Raw genomic sequence first — 17,205 nt, 5'->3', positions numbered from 1 at the left:
CTTGCACCAGGTGCGGTAAGATGTCGATGTACTTCAGAGTGTGGTGATGCGTAAAATATTTCCAAATGCGTTCTTTCAAAGTGCGTTGAAAACGTTCCACGATGCTGGCTTTGGTTTCGGGATTCTCGGTGGTAAAAAAATGAATGTCACGTTTCTTTAATTCTTTTTGGAAAGCTTGGTTCAGAAATTCGGTGCCTTTGTCCGTTTGCCATCGAAGAGGGTGACGACCGCTTTGTTTCAACACTCGTTGCAGGGCTCGCACTAACTCGCTGCTCGATTTGGAAGTCAAGGGCACGACCCAGGCAAATTTGGAAAAGACGTCGATGACACAAAACAAATATTTGTAGCCACGATTGTAGCTGGCCAAATGAGAGACATCGGCTAAATCGGTTTGCCATTGATAATCGATGCCTTCCACTCGGGTGCGACTTCTGGCAAACTTGCGTCGAATGGGTTTGTGTAAAGTGTAGGTAGCTTGTTCTTGTAACCATCGTTGCACTTGAGGTAAACGGAGACTTTTCAGTCGAGTTTTGGCAGCACGATACAATTTTTGAACTCCTGCGTAACCTGCAGGATGGGAGGGATCGTAGTAAATGCTGGCTAACACCATCTCCATTTTTTTGTGTGTTAATAAGTCACCCACTCTTCGGTGATGCTACTTTGGGTGGGACGAAAGGGTGGTTTGGAAACGGATTTACGTGTCCGATGGGCTACGGGAGTAGAAGTCGAAGGTAGTGGTGGTGGAGGTGGCAATGGAATGGCTTTGGTCTTCTTTTCTTTTTTCACTTCTGGTTTCCCTTGTTTCTTTTTCACTTCTGTCGAAGGAGCAGTGGGCATCATCTTTTTAACCCAAGCTTTCATTTCTTCTAGTTGGGGTGTGGGGGACGGGGTCAACAAGGATGCTGAAATCTTACTAGACATGGGAGCTGCTGACGGTGTTTGAAACACTTCTCGCATCTCTTCTTCTTCAGGTCTTCGTGGGGTAGCATCTCTGGTGACCCCTGGGGATGGTAGTAGTGATGATGGTGCTGGACTTTTCATCAAGGTCTTAAAATCTTTCAGTGTCGGTAGAGCTGCTTCGTCTAAAGCTTTCTGGTGAAAGAGTTGCAGTCGTTGCAAGAGTTGACCGTACTTTTGCGATTTTTCTGTTTCGGACAAATCTTGGCGATCCATCAAGGACTGCAATTCGTGTTGTAACTGGGACATCTCGCTCAAATTGGGATTGGGAGGTAAATGCGGGGTGCGTTGTTCTTGCCAACGATGGTATTCCATCCATCGTTTGTAAGGTACTAAAGCTAGCTTTCGTCCTTCCATGGGATGTCAGGGGTTGATTCTGAGATCTTGGGACTCCAGAGGGCCTTCTTATCTTGCTCCCACCAGTCCTCCCAACATGGTTCCCAAGACTCCTTTCAGCAATGGACCTAACAAGAGGGGTAAAATTCCTCCACGTTGGACCAACTTCTTCTTTTTTTGACGAATGGGGTTTTTCTTTTGAACCATTTGGCGAAGAACGTGACGATGTTTGCCTAAGCATTGTTTCTGGTGTTTGGACAAAGGGATCGTACCTTTCAAGACGTTCAAACAACATTCGCACACGGTATCGATAACCTCTTTGGAGGCCGTTTGAATGAGTTTTTTTCGTAGGGGTGGAGAAGCTTTGGAAAGGACAGATAACATGTCCCCATGTTTGACTAAACGAGGAGGCAGTCCTTTCCTTTTCTTTCCTTGGGGCTGTTTAGAAGAGGGATGTTTTCTGGAGGGTGACATCTTCAGGAGCACCAAAACACTGATACCCCTACTTAGTCACAGGCCTTTTTTATGCTGGAACGCGTCGCCACTGATTGTTTTTACGTCGTATCAACTTCAGGACAGGCATGACACGTCGTGCAGGGGTACGCAACGGACTAAATCGAGCCAGTTCTTGCTTGGACAAATCCAGTAAACTTTGTAACATGCCCGATCTCTCTTGGACTTTGATTTTGGGAGAAGGTACTTTGTGAGCAGCGTCCACTGCCACTAAATTGGAGGGTCCTGCTACTGGAGAAGATCTTGGGGTCATCAACGGAGACGTTCTTGGTGTGATCAACGTCTCCAAGTACTCTTCAGTTCTTGGTGTCACCAACGGGGAAGTGGATGAACCTGAGGCTGCCGGAGACGCGGTCACCGCCGTTGCAGGTCGTGGTTTGCGAGCGTAAGGTTGCGTCCTGCCCGAAGTGCCTCTCTTGCAACTAGTTTTTTGTGGACTTTTCTTTTTCTGGGGCTTTTCTTTTTCCGGGGTGGTGTCTGGTAAGAGGAGGGTCCCGCCACTGGAGAAGTTCTTGGAGACACAGGTCTCCTTGGGGACTTGGTCTTGACACCGTGGCTCTTTTTCTTCTTGGAGCTTCGTTTGACTTTTTTCTTGGGGAGAAGTTTGGGAGCATTAGGATCCCATCTTAAGAGAGAGCGAATGATGATCCCTCCTAGAGTACCGCTCCCTCCAGGTTTCAAAATGATTTGTTTTTTGGTTTGAGTGTCGATGCGAGGATCGGCCAGTTGGGTCAAAGCGACTTTGTTTCGATCAAAAAAGCGTTTGGTTTGATGAGGAATCTGAATGATCCCTTGTAGTAATTCACGTGCTGTCACCGTGAACCATCGTAAAACGTCTTTGAGACTAGCTTCTAAGACACGAGCTCGTATTTGTGGATTTTTTTCTCGACTGATGCCATACAAGGCACGAATCAATTTGACGGGAAGATGCGACTGAAGGGACGTCATGTTCAGACTGTGTGAGACAGACGAAAAGTGTCTGAGGTTTTTATAGATTTTTTTTGTTGAGTGAAGTTAAGTCAAGGACGGAGACGTGTACAGGACAGGCCCTCCGTCTTGGCACCAGTGGTGAAACAAGTGGGTACGAAATCGCAAATCATCGGGGGTCGTAGGTTTCAAATCGACGAGTAAATAGGCGTGTGGAGTTTGAGTGGCATCGTCGTACACCTGAGTCAGCCAAGGCATTCCTAACTGTTTGGCTAAGACTTGCACTTGCGATTTATCTCGAGGGCTTTTAAACAAGACCACGTAATGCGCATTGAGACTGATGGTGCGATGGGCTTTACTTTGTTGAAACAAATTTTGAGTGATGTAAACGACACTGGCATTACGGTGATGCCCTTTGCGCGCAAACCACAGTTTAATTTCTTCTTCGTCTTCTCCTAACATGTCGTCGAAAATGACCAAATGGGTTTGACGGGAGTCAGAGACGATGCCGTCGTCTTCTTTAGGAATGCCTTCCACAAACACGATGGAATCGCCTTGACTTTCTCGCAAGAGGCTGTACGCCGATTGCCACTCTTTGTAACACCACACGATGCGCAGAGGTGGACGATCGATCAAATGATGTTTATGTTCGATCAAACGTTTGACGAATTCGGTTTTGCCTGAACCGCTAGGTCCAGCAATGAGCATGTTAAAGGAATGGCGAAGATACAAAGCCTCCCAACTGGCACGATCTAAGTGTTCGTCGATGACTTTGACAGTAGAGGAAGAGGGAGCAGAGACAGCAGAAGTAGCCATAGTGTTAGGAATGTCACTTGTGACACGAAAACAAACAAGACAAGAGTTTATATACTTTTTCAGGACACGTTTATTGAATGTTTTAAACATGAACACGAAAGACAAAAATACATAAAAGCCAAAGGCTTAAGTACAACGATAAAAGGCACATGATAACCATCAACGTGGAATAAAAACAAGTGTCTGTACAACATGTTTTGGGTAATGTTCTGACCAGTTCTATAGGGGGTAAGGTCACACAAGTGTCCTCCCAAAAGGGTCTTTCAGGCATGACCACGACAGTCCTGTCCTGGGTGACGGGTTCTTCTTCTGGCACTGTCACTAACACAGGTTGAAAAGTAACTTTTTTCCTTGAACAACTCTCGTGCATACTGGGCCACTTCTTGGGTCCAAGCCTCAAAACCCCCATTTTTCCAGTCACGGACATCTGTCCAATGGAGGTGTAAGTCACAAGCTACACACACATCGTCATACACGTCTTCGGTAGCTAAAAGTTGACGAATCTTTCTTTCCCGTAGAGGTCGAGAAGTATCCAGATGAAAACGCAAGGCTTTGAGCAAAAGGAGTCTTTCGTGATCATTTAAGGACATTTGGTTGGTAAGTACTGTTCGTAAAGAGTCCATAAGGAATCGGCTGGTAAACGAAATCCCAGAAAACAAGTCACTAAGACACACACTATGCGTCGTCCCAAATTGAATGGATACAGTTCTTGTAATAATTGATGGTAATGATCCACGGTTTGAATATGGTCATTGAGTTCCTTCCACGGAATCTGTTCAATCACATGTGATAAAAGTCGTGGCATGGATTCCTGTTTTTATACTCTCTTTGTTTCGGAAGCAATACACGTACTTTCTAGCCAGAGATCTTCGTTCTCCAGTGGGGAATCTAAATCTTGCATACTGTAACCTAATCTTCAGAGTTTGTTTAGAAGTTTCCTCTTCCTCTAAGTAGATTCCACGTAAAATATGTTGGTAATCCTTTAACTCGTCTTCCTCAATGCGTTGCACTAGGTGAATCTCGAAGTAACCAAAATGATGAACATTTCGTTCATTCACTAACTCAAAGTGTTGAACAAGGTCTGACCACTGAAACAATTTCCGACGAATCAGTTCTTTTATACCATTCAGGTACCAGTGGTTAAACATCTGGTGACGTAACGGATGCAACTGATCTTTACGTTTGACTTGTATTTTGACCAGCTCTCGGTAAATGCGTTCTCTCAACTCCACAGGCAAAGCACGAATGTTCTCTTGTAAAGTATCCATGAATAGGTCATACTAAATTCTCTTTCTGACACAAGAAATGTACCGTTTGCACAGACATGGTTTTAATTCATTGTCGAATCTAAATCGTTTAATCACTAATCTACACATTAAAATTCGTTCAGAAGTTTCCTCTTTCACTAAGTTGACATTGCGTAAAAGATGTTGGTAATTCGTTAACTCTTCCTCTGGCTTGGACTCAGTAAGTTTACAATGTAGTAGATAGAATTATCAATACCAAACCAATTCTTTTTAAAACCAGGGGGTCGTTGATCAATGTCTGTCCAATGGAACACTTTCAAACTCAATCAGTCCTTGTATATCATTCAGGTACCAGTGGTTCAAACACCGGTGACGTAACGGATGCAACTGTTCTTTACGTTTGACTTGTATTTTGACCAGCTCTCGGTAAATGCGTTCTCTCAACTCCACAGGCAAAGCACGAATCTTCTCTTGTAAAGTATCCATGAATAGGTCAGTCCGTACAATTCACAATCTTCTCCTAGAGCTAAAGTAATCCACATAGTGAGTAATTTCTGACCACTGTAATTCAGGGTAACGTCCAAGAATGTCACTGAACTCTTTTGATGTAAACGGTCTAGAGTAATATAATAGGACGAATGCACCCTTGACCCAGAGAAATCTAACACACTGGTTGACTTTTTTCACTTTCCTCTTGTGAATTTCTCGGCACAAAAGTTCTACAGTCACCCATTGAGATTTCACTCTGGCAAACCCCTGCCAAACTTCCTTGTAAATCTTCTCTTGTAGTTCTTTAGGTAATGATTCAATATCGTTTTTGAAATGAAGTTTAAATACTGGTCTCGGTGATGTCCAACATTTGACTCCTAACCAATCTGGTTTCTTCTTCAACGACATGGTAAGTTACTTCAATGTCTCGGTCCCACTAAGGGTAAGTAATGACAATTCGGTGACCAACGAGCATGTTCTAGGTAGGCCGAATCTTGTGGTTCCCAGTGGTGAAGTGACACACCGCAACTGAAGCACCTGACTTTATCCCCTTTGCCCAAGTAGAAAAATCCGGCTCTGGCTAATTCTTCAGGGGTCGGTCCTCGCAGATACTTAGGCCATTTTCCTTTGACCGATTGAAGACGATTTTCAAAGTCGCAGTATTCCGACAAACGCACAGGAAACGAATATTCGTCTTTCACAGGTTCGTTTCGATGATGGTTGGGTGACATGGACAGGAGTTTGCTCAGGGCTGGATGACATCCGTAGTGGGGTAGACGTGAAGGTGGACATTCAGCTTTAAAACGAAACCCAGTAAAGTGTCCAAGAGGACGAGCGGCATCGCTTTAGCATCCCTCAGGCTTGACACGCACAGCATCACTTTCCATGATAGGGGTAGTGAGAACAAAGTTCCCATGATGCTTTACGGCATCGCTAAGGTCACAGCGTACAGCATCGTTCCCATCGCAAGACTCACAATCGCATTCCACTTCAGAAGCCCCAAACTTGAATTGTGCCTTTCTAAACTTGTTTTGTGTTTCTCTGAAAGTATTCATCTTGTTCGCTTGGTCTTGGTAGTCACAATGAACAATCGATCTTGCCTAGGGTTCCTTTTTATATACAGACCAATACCGACGTGTACATACGGTAAGGTGAAATGATTGGGAAGTCGCACTCGCCTCTGGTACACGATTTGATAGACTTTTTCCAAGGGTCGACTGACGATGTGGTGAGTGGGTAAACGTACAATCTTGTTGGGTTGATAGGTGGTCACTTTAAAGTGTTCATCTTCTCTAGACTGCAAAGCTTCTTTCAATACGCCAAAGTTCACCACTCGACTGGTACGATAATTCAGAGTCAATCCTTTCACTTTACACTTCGTGTGTACTTCTCCTTGTTTGTCCTGGTATTCGTAACCGTAATTTTTAGGACCACCACTGGCGAAACTTAGAATCTTGTCGTCGGGGTGCTCATCTGTCCAGGCTTCTAAACGGTCTCCTTCAATGTCAGGGTGCTGTTGACTCGGGTGATAGATGTAAACGCAACTGTCCGTGTCAAAGTACAGGACACGTTCCCCTAACAGTTCTAAAGCTTCGTACAATTTTAAGCGAGCATGAGCTGTCACGTAAGCCGCAATGATGACATTTCCAAAGGGGTCGTCTTGTACAAAGTCCAGATCTTCTTCGTAATTCACTAAGATCAAATTCTCGCGAACGACGTCCACGTGTTTGATGAATTTGGTTTTGTCGTGAATCATCTGGAAGTAGCGGGAAGGTTCGGTCAAATACTCCATCTTGGGTAAACACGGTCGTTGTGCCATTTTAACCCACAAGCAATTTAACATCACTTTGGCAAACGATCGCCTGCCCTCGTTGTTCTTGATGTGATCTAAAGTGATGCCTTCTTGTGCCCAGTATTTCTCTTTGAATGTCTTTTGGTTTCGGGAGTGTGACACCAGGAAGGATAGCCACTAGCTTCTTGCTTCAGTTTCAAAAAGGCATCCACGTAGTCTGCGAAAATGCCTTTCTGCGTGGGGTCACCCTTGTGGTATTGTTGTGTCTTGGGAAAGTGGCAAATTTCGTACACTTCGAACAGTTGGTATCCCATGTCCAAAACTTTGAACAATTCTACGCTGACCCACGTCCCGTCAAGGCGCGTTCTTTCTGGGTGTGCTGGCAAGATTGATCTTGGTTGCACGTTTCGGCACAAGTACGGCACAAAGGAAACATCAGTTTGCCTTGACAATGGTGAGGTAAGACGGGATGGTATAGGTTCGTGGGAGGCAAAACTTTGCACTTGATCAAGCCTTCGTATTGTCGAATGTTTTTCAGGTCGATGTGTTCCGTTAGCAATTGTGGGTGTCCTGCAGGAAAGTGACAATATTTTCACACGTAGGGATACAGCGAACACACGTCCAAGTATTTGATTTCTTCTCCTTTCTCTTCGTCGGCTTGGTACAGTAAACAGGTGGCATTGGTCCTTCCTCCGTACAAACTATCCCTTGGGTTCAGGGGGTCCATCAGCTTGTAACTTTCCACGAGGCGTTTAAATTCGGGATCGGTTTTCAAACGGTGATCGTATTCGTGTTCCCACATTTCCACCACTTGGTATCCTTGCTGTTCTAACTTTAGGCGTCGCTGACAAGTGTCCTGGTACAAGTCTTCCATGGTTCGTTGTAAAAACTGATTTTTAGTGCCACGGTCAGGGTAACAGACGGGACATCCGTGAAATAAGCAACCGTTAAACTCGTACACGATCTTGGGGTTTTCTAAGTCCCAGCCATCGACCGAATGCGTTCCGATGGTCTTTTCGCCTCCTCCGTTGCGGGCATGCTGAATCCATTTGTCTTCCTTGTCGCACAAGTAATGTAACCAACGTACGGCTTTGACCGAGTATTGACGTTTGACAAAGTTGGTCGTTTGAGGACTGATGACAGCCACGGTGTTTTCAGGCATGAATCGTTGGCGGTACACTAAGGAACACGCTTTGGCAATGGTGCAAGCTTCCTTCAAAGGATCGACCCCTCCGTGTTCCATGAACAGTTCTCGAAATTTTCCACAGCAACGTCGTAAAATGTCCACGTCGGAACGACAATACTTTAACATTTCTTCCTGAAAGTCGAAGGGGTCGGAGGCATGAGCCTGTAACCAAGCGTAGAAATCTTCTCGTTGTTCGGTACGCATGTTGTCGGGGTCGTATTAGTGAGCCTCAGGCAAATGGGGTAGAACGGCATGTTGATTGGCTTCCGTATTGAAAAAGTGTGGAAAATACCCTTTAGCCATTTCTGTCATTCCAAACGTTTTAGGCATTCGGCTCAAAGGCATGGCCAAGTAACTCATATAATCTTTAAACTGTACTTGTCCTACTTGCATGAAAATGATTTTGGCTCCGTTCAAAGTGACTTTAGGACGCTCGGTGCCTTGTTCCGTATAGTATCTCAAAAGAAACTGTCCATCGTATCCGGAGAAACTGTGAGCCATCACCGTGGCATGACGATGACAATCTCCGTAACGTTCGATGTCCTCTTGGCTCCATGTCTTGTCGATGGGGTCTAAGACCCATCGGGCGAAATCGGCTAGCGTGTTCGGTCCCCGAAAATTTTTTTCACGCCCTCCAGGAATCTTACTGCAGTGAGGACAATGACTGAAGATAGGTTCTTGAATGCACTTCTCGCACGCTCGATGTGCCACGCAGAAATTAGGAAGTGAATACCGGTCTCTTGCATGCATTCGAAATCGAAAAAGATGAAATTGCCTTTCTTCTTGTGTCCATCCTCTTTCTCTTGTTGGGGTTGGTAATTTTGCACGTAGCATTGGTGTTCCAAGTCCACGATGTGGTGACAAATGTGACATTTTTTCTTTCCTCGACATACGTGTGCCTTGACACTGTTGGTACGTATGCCTTATCCACACGTAGGGCACAATCTTAGCAGTTGACAAGCACATTTCTGCTGTGAACCTTGCGTCTTCAAATGTTGTTGGTAAAAGGCAGAGCTGACAAACGTGCGCAGAGAAGCAGAACAATGCACTGGTTCTTGCCCTTCGTTCAGACAGGGTAGAGAGGCCAAACATTCTGAGCATTTCGATCCACAATGCTTGTGTTGTTCTCGATTGTTATAGCCATAGTCACATTTCTCACAGTAATATCTGTATCCCAGGAATCCGGTGATACTGGTAATGGTATCGAAATGTTCATCGTGATAATAGACATGAATGTATTTTCCATCCTTAAAGTCTTTCCCTCGAAACAACAGAGGCCCACGCATTTCTTGAGGCTGCACTTTCAAGGTGATGCGTGGAGCTATGACATCTTGCAATGTTTGCATTTCAGGAATGCCACAGGGTGTGTCTTTGGACATGCCGGCTTGTTGTAACAGGAGTTCTGCTTCACTTCGTTGTTTGGTTCGGTCCGATTTTTGAATAGTTTTCCAGGCTCTTTTCCATTCTGCCGTGTCGTTCTTGTTAGCATAGGTTCGTCCCACCACGATAGCCCCGGCTAAACACATCTGGTCTTGAGGGTTGTTAATTCGGACGAGACTCTTTTTGGTGCTGCGAAGCTCGTTCACCAATAAGACCTTTTTGCGACCAGTCCCTTGAGGAGGAGAGACGTGGGTCATGTCCAGTGTGGCTTTTCCATCGGTGATGTCAAACTGGTCATTGGATTGTTGCACGTGTTGAATCTTGTCCATGACTTTGGAAGCGGTCAATTCTGCAGGGCTGCTAAACTCGATCCAAACAGGGGATTTCAAGCCGTCGTGTTGTATGGAAAGTCTCAAGCGATCGTCTTCTTTGGGTTGATATTGTCGCTTGAGTGTGGTGAGTAAAGAATCCCACATCTCGGTGATGAACCCTTCTGCTTTCTCCAATGGTACGTCGGCCTTGAAATCTTTAAACTAAATTTTCTAGAGGGACGCTTTTCCGTCTCTTGAATGGAATAGTACTTTTCAGGGTTGACTAAGGGTGGTGAACTTTGTTTAGAGGGTTTGGATTCTGGTTCACTCATGTCCTCTTCAAAATCACTGGCTTGAATTTGTGCCAAGACTTCAGCCCTGGTACGAGGCGATAGATCACGTTTCTGCCTCTTACTTTCTTCTTCTTTCTTCTCAGATGAATTGGATCGTTTCATCTTGATAGCAAAACGTCAAATGACTAAAGTTTAAACACCATGGACTAATTTATAGTCATGGCAGACCAGCGTATATAAAAGGGTGTGTGTCTTGTCCTTTCACTATTCATTTCACTCTCAAACCGAGCACAACGATGGAAGAGACTACACAAATCGAACGTTTCATCAGAGCTTTGCGAGGGGTCATTAGAAAATTCTCTTCAGACCAGCCGATAGACTACTCTCCTTCCTTGCGAGATAAAAGTCAAGATACTTGCTATATCTGTCAGAAGAAAAAGCATTGGTCTTCAGAGTGTCCAGACAGACAAAAAAGAAAAAAAGGGGTTAGAAAAGACAAAAGTCAAGATACCTGTTATTATTGTCAAGAAAAAGGACATTGGTCTCCAGATTGCCCAAAAAAGAAACAAGAGGAGTCAGAAGAAGAGAGGGATTCTTCAGAGGAAGAAGAAGAGGAGGAAGAAAACAGACAGGTGAAGAAAAAGAAACAGGAGAAGAAAAGAAGAAGGGAAGAAAGTGAGGAGGGAGAGGAGGAAAAGACTGTGACGGTGAAGAAATTCAAAAAACAGAGAGACTAAACAATGAGACAGAAGAAGAAGTCTATGAACTTTTTAAAGTGCTCTGTTGTGAATTGTGAATTGGATTGTAAATATTTATAAAAGAATAAATTAGGTATAAAAAGGTAAGTGTCTTTGGGTTTTGATTTTAAAACAAGAACGTACACTCACACATTCATACACACGTACTCTAGGGGTAAAATGGGTTGTTGTTTTTTTTTGAGTTTGAATAGATGTTGGCAATTGAAAGTCTATCTCTTTTCGAGAGACGTGGGTGGCCCTGAAAAGGGCCTTTTTTGGTGTAGGGTTGAGTTTAAGCAATCAACTTTAACTGTCTTAAGCCTTTGCCACGGCCAAGGCCTACTTCTGGACTGCGTACTGTTGATGATGATGATGATGATTTGGTTGAAATCACTAAGGGTGGCACGGTAAGCTTAGTCACAGGGTTGGAGTGTTTAACTCGGGAAGGTCGTTGTTTCAGACTTCTTAACTCCGCTAAAATGTCTAACAGTACCGTGACCGTTTGATTTTCACACCCTTGTTTCTTTGCTGCTGCTTCTTCTTCTTCTTGTTTTTTTTTCTTACCTCTTCTTCTTGCTGATGTTGCTGTAGAAGAAATGCTTGTTCCGCTTCCTTTTGCTGTTGTATAAATTTCTCCAATTCTTCTTTCTGTCTCTGTCTAAAATTCTCCACGTGTGGTAATGAAGGAGAAGGTACCGGAACAAATTCTTGCGAGGTAAGAAAATCCACAAAATCCCAATTCACCTCTTCTGAAAGTAAGTCCGGGTTCCCTTGGGTGGTCTCCACTGCTGGTGCACCCCAATTTATCGTTTTCTGACTTTCCGTCATGTTGAATAACTGTCGCATGAATTGACTGCGCACAGGCGCTAGCGAATCTATTTAGACCACGTGATGTCACAGACTGCTCTCTTCGGATTGGATGCGGCTGACTGAATTTTGTAACGCGTGTTTGGATTGGTCAACAAACTCAATCCGTTTCAATCCTTTCTCTCCCTATAAATAAGTGCAGTTCACTGCATTCCTTCACTTGTTCTCGGCGCCTCAACATGTGGACCGATGTGCAATCTTCTACGCTTGTGTCAACGATGATGTTCAGGACGGACATACCGATGTATGTCCGATCCGAGTGGACAGTTGTCCATAGGACCGCCACAAGCCTATGGATACGTAGGATTTACGTGGAGAGGCAAGGATGCCTCAAAAGAGTTTTAGTCTATGGACCTACCATTAGACGAAGCCTAAGACGAAGAAGATGTTGCAGATGCCCTTTATGTTAAGGGCATATTAACATAAACCCAAAGGCCCTTTTCAGGGCCACCCACATCTCTCGAAAAGAGATAGACTTTCAATTGCCAACCCCTTTTTTATTTTTTTTTATTTTTAAAAAAAAATTAAAAAGAAATGCCATGTTAAATTCCCCTTGTCCCTAGAATTGCTTTTTTCCTCCCATGTTAAATTTCCCTTGTCCCTAGTCTGACCCAAAATATATTCCCATGTTAATTTCCCATTGTCGCTAAAGTGGCCCAGGGGTTTACGTAATGTTAAATTTCCCATTGTCGCCAAAGTGGCCCAGGGTGGTTTTTAATGCTAATTCCCATTGTCGCTAAGGTGGCCCCATTCACTACTCATGTAACTTCAATGAATAACCAAACAATAATCAATGTATGGAAGCTCTAAACAAATATTATATAGGGATCTATTTGCATGGACGATCAATGTAGAGAATTCATACACAAATAAAAAAGTATTACGCATGGATGATCAATGTAGAGAATTCATACACAAATAAAAAAAAGTATTACGCATGGATGATCAATGTAGAGAATTCATACACAAATTTTTTTATTACGCATGGATGATCAATGTAGAGAATTTATACACAAATAAAAAAGTATTATTCTATATGATCAATGTTCAGAATGTATGCACAAATATGACGAGCGTATTATTGTTTTACCAAGGGTATCAAAGTACATAAATGGGATTTATATACTGGTATGAACAAATGACACAAAATATACATGAAGCAATAGAATACTTCAATACACGTGAAAGTGCATCTCCAATTAGATTATCCTTCCCTTTGATGTGTCTGGTGTCACCCTGTAACACCAAACTCCACCTTGCTAACGAAAGTAAGGGGTTGTGATCACTGAATACAATAATCAGAGAAGGAGATAATACACTTCAAAGTGTTCCAAGCCAATAACAAAGCCAAACCTTCCTTCTCGACTGTGGAATAATTTCTTTGGTGTTTATTTAATCCTCTTTGGAAAAATCGCACGTTGGATGATCTACACTATTTTGGTTCTTTTTAATCAATACGCCACCAGATTTTAAATGACTGACTGAAATTTGAAGCTGAATATAAAAAACTGATACACCCTTAAGTATGGCCTTTTACTTTATCAAAAGCTTCCCGATATTTTTTCAGATCAATAAAACTTGATTTTCTTACTCAACAAATTGGTCAGGGGAAAATATGGGGAAATAAATGGAGGAACATTTCCGATAATATCCAAACATTGTATCAACACAGGGAATTCAGAGATAGGCTTAATCTTAACTTCTATGTGTTTAACTTGTCCGTGTCACATGATATGTCAGAGAAATTAACACAAGCACGGCAAGACTCACGTTTACTTTTTAATTTACATTACCAAGTCTCTAAAGAATGTCTGAATAGTCTCAAGTGATCTTTCCAGGTGTTGTAAATGATGACATCATCGATGTAAGCATCACAATTATCTAGACCAGATATAATCACGTTCGTTAAAAGTACGAGGTGAGTGAGTGGAATTTGCGATAATCTTTTCAAAAGGTCAAATGTGGTGACATATTTGCATTTCCAATTTTGTCAATGAAGTTATTGATTCTTGTCAATGGAAATGAATCTATTTTGGTCACATTGTTCACTTTTCTACAGTCGGTGAACAAGAGGAACGTATCATCTGGTCTCGGCACAAGAAACACATGATGAACTCGTCAATTTTACTTGTTTCTTTCAAATCATTATTCAGCACTGATTTTTTCTTCAAACATTCCTGTCAGTGTCTGAGAAGATTCAACCGATTTTGGTGCTATTTCTCAAGTGTAGAATCTACTATTTCAACATCATGGTAGATTGTGTTTGTCGATGGTGGAACATCTCAAAACAAGTGCTCACTTTCAAATAACAGGTATTTTAGTTCACACTTTTCCTGTGGCTTTACATGTGAAAGTTTCTGGTCCAGATAATTCAGTATTTCTGAATTCCATAGATTGGTTACACCAAAGTCATTACAGTCCGATTGCATTACATCACTTAAATCACCACAGTGTGGGACAGGTACAACTAAATTAATTGCATGATTAACAGGGGTATCTCTATCAACATACTCCTTTAACATATTTATATGATAAGTCACTTTGTTTCAGGACCATAATACTTAGCCTGAAAAGGATTTTGAGGTAAGTGCAAGAAAGACAGAAATCTTATCGCCAGGCTGAAAACTCTTTTCCTTTGTATTTTTGCCATACCTTAATTTAATTTTTGACTGATTATTTCTTGCAACTTCACAAGCCTTTGACAACTTATATTTGAGATCAGAAACATAGTCAAGAAGATTAATTTTTTCAATCTTTGGTTCAAAGAAGTTTTTCTTATACCTTCAAAGTCCAAAAACTAGTTCAAAAGGACTAGGTCCTAATGATTCTTGAACTGATTCCTCAACAGTAAACACCAGGAAAAGAATACTTTTGTCCCAATCCTTTCTTGTATAAAAAGAATATGACCGAATCATATTTTTATAAGTTTGATGACTTGTTTCTAAGTCCCTAATTGTTACTGGTCAAGTACACTATGAACTTGATTTTGGACAAGGTCAAGTGTGTGTGTGTGTGTGTGTGTGTGTGATTTGGATTTTTAACGTAGCTCTAACAATGTTTCAGTCTTATCGCTTAGATGTCAACACTGTGACAGTTTATAGTGGTCTAACACTGGGGCATCATGCCGCAGACATGTAGCATCATGTCCCACCCAGTCACATTATCCTGACACCAGGCTGACCAGTCCTAACACTAACCTATTAATGCGGAGTGCCAAGCGAGGCAGCTGTTCGTACCATTTGTATATGTCCTTGGTATGACCCGCAACCTTCCTTATCCAAGGCAGACGCTCTAACCACTAGGACACCGGAGCGGTCAACTTGGTCAAATACATAATACAGATATACCTAACATACAGTCATTAAGAAAAGCCAACCAATAATACAAATTTAATATGTATCAAGATGTTTAATGCATTGACATTATGCACACAGAATTCTGTGACAGTGGTCAAATTCGTTTTAGCAATTTTTGGGAAGAAGTTGATTAAAGTTAAAATTTTGTAAAACTGGTCATATTTGATGAGGAATCTCAAAAACTGAAGAAAAAAAAAACATTCATGCCACAAATCACTGCCATATTTGGTTGAACTTGCTTCATTTTGTTTTTAACAAACTTAAAACAGCAAAAATAATGATAGACCGCCAGTACACTATGTTCGACACATGATAAGTTGCACACTGGGCTTAATAGAAGAAACAACACAGACCCAGGTGCACAATACTATGGCGGATCAGAATCTATGGGTTTTTTTTGTTGGACTTGACTTATTAGTGAGCATAAATGGAAGGTCAAACTTTTGTTATATTTTGGCTAGTATGAACAGCGTTATAATGAGAGAATACTTATTTCCTTTAAATAATTTCGATAAAAGGTATGCAGGGTTTAATTGTCCACTAGCACAAACCAGGCTATACTGTGCAGAGTAAGTTTAGCTACCATAAAAAGACTTACAAAATTAAAACCAAGAAAAGGTAAAGTACACACAAAACAAAGTCCAAGTTTTCATATAAAACACTGATTCCATGACCGTATCAGCTGGAACACCATCACAAGATGCATCCCAGGGCAAACAGGCTGCCTTTATTATATTCCTCTTGTGACATGCATGATTATTTTGTATTGCCCAACCAACAGGAGGCTTTGACAAAAAAGCATATACGACCAGATACGTGTCAGATCTTGATAAAGTATAGAATATATGTGTTTGGGATTGGGGTTTGCATGGATAATAGTTTTGTTTCGTTTTTGTGTGGATTTAATGTCATGTTTCAATACATGATAGGCTATACAATGCAGCCATTATTTTTGATGGAGGAAGAAGACAGATAGAACTCTGAAGAACCACTGACCCGTGTGATGCTATTGGCAAGCTTTTTCATATACCCATGGTGGTTGAGACCTGAACTCAAGCAGAGAGACGTCAGATGTTAGTGATCTGCAAGGCCTGTGCCTTTGAACAACTGGCAACCCAGGGTTTCGGGTGCATTTATATGAAAAACACCAAATATACATAACAATAACTGCATTAATGTACATAAAATACTGAAAATTAAGATCTCATCATGTAGCTATAAATTGCTTTCTTGTGTATATGATCTCATGCATAGGTCCACATCAAATAGTATTCATTAATCAAGAGTCCCTTGAAGGTGCTGATGCTCTACTGGCTCAAAGGAATTTCCAGGAATTCAATATAAAACCATTTCATCTTTAAAATTGACTAATGCTGAAAACATTCCTGATATTATTGAGCGACAAGATTTTTTGACTAGACAGTGTGGCAGCCACTTGGGACCAGCTAGACACCATTAGAAGACTTTTGGAGAAACCCCCATGTTGATGTAACCATCCATCCTGGTGAATTAGTGACAACATTTTCAATATGTTCATTGTGGCAGTCATGTTTAAGATCAGAACAGCACAATTTTCATTAATAACCAACTAGATATCATGGTCTCGCATGGTCTCCAGAGTCTGAGCCGCCAATGATGATGATGATGATGATGATGATGAGATATCATATTCAGTGAAAACCACATGCTGATGTAACTTTATACGAAGCAGAAATAACAAGAATCTTCAAGATGACTGCCATGGTGGCCATTCTGGATGTCAGACCTGCACCGTTTCATTTAGTATCAACTAGACATCATAAGAAGCCTGCTGGTGACAATCCAACGTTGATGTGACTTTCCATCTAAGAGAAGTAGAGATAAGATATTCAAGATAGCAGCTTTGATGGCCATATTGGATATTAAATTAGCACAATTTTTATTTAAGGCCAACTAGACAAAAAGAGAAAGGCTTTTTATGTGAAAACAAACGCTGATATAACTTTCCATTCAGGAGGA

The sequence above is a fragment of the Sinohyriopsis cumingii genome, chromosome 17 (genome assembly GCF_028554795.1).
Source record: "Sinohyriopsis cumingii isolate HCF-2022 chromosome 17, ASM2855479v2, whole genome shotgun sequence".
NCBI lineage: Eukaryota > Metazoa > Mollusca > Bivalvia > Unionida > Unionidae > Sinohyriopsis > Sinohyriopsis cumingii.
Note: the sequence above shows the minus strand (reverse complement) of the source record.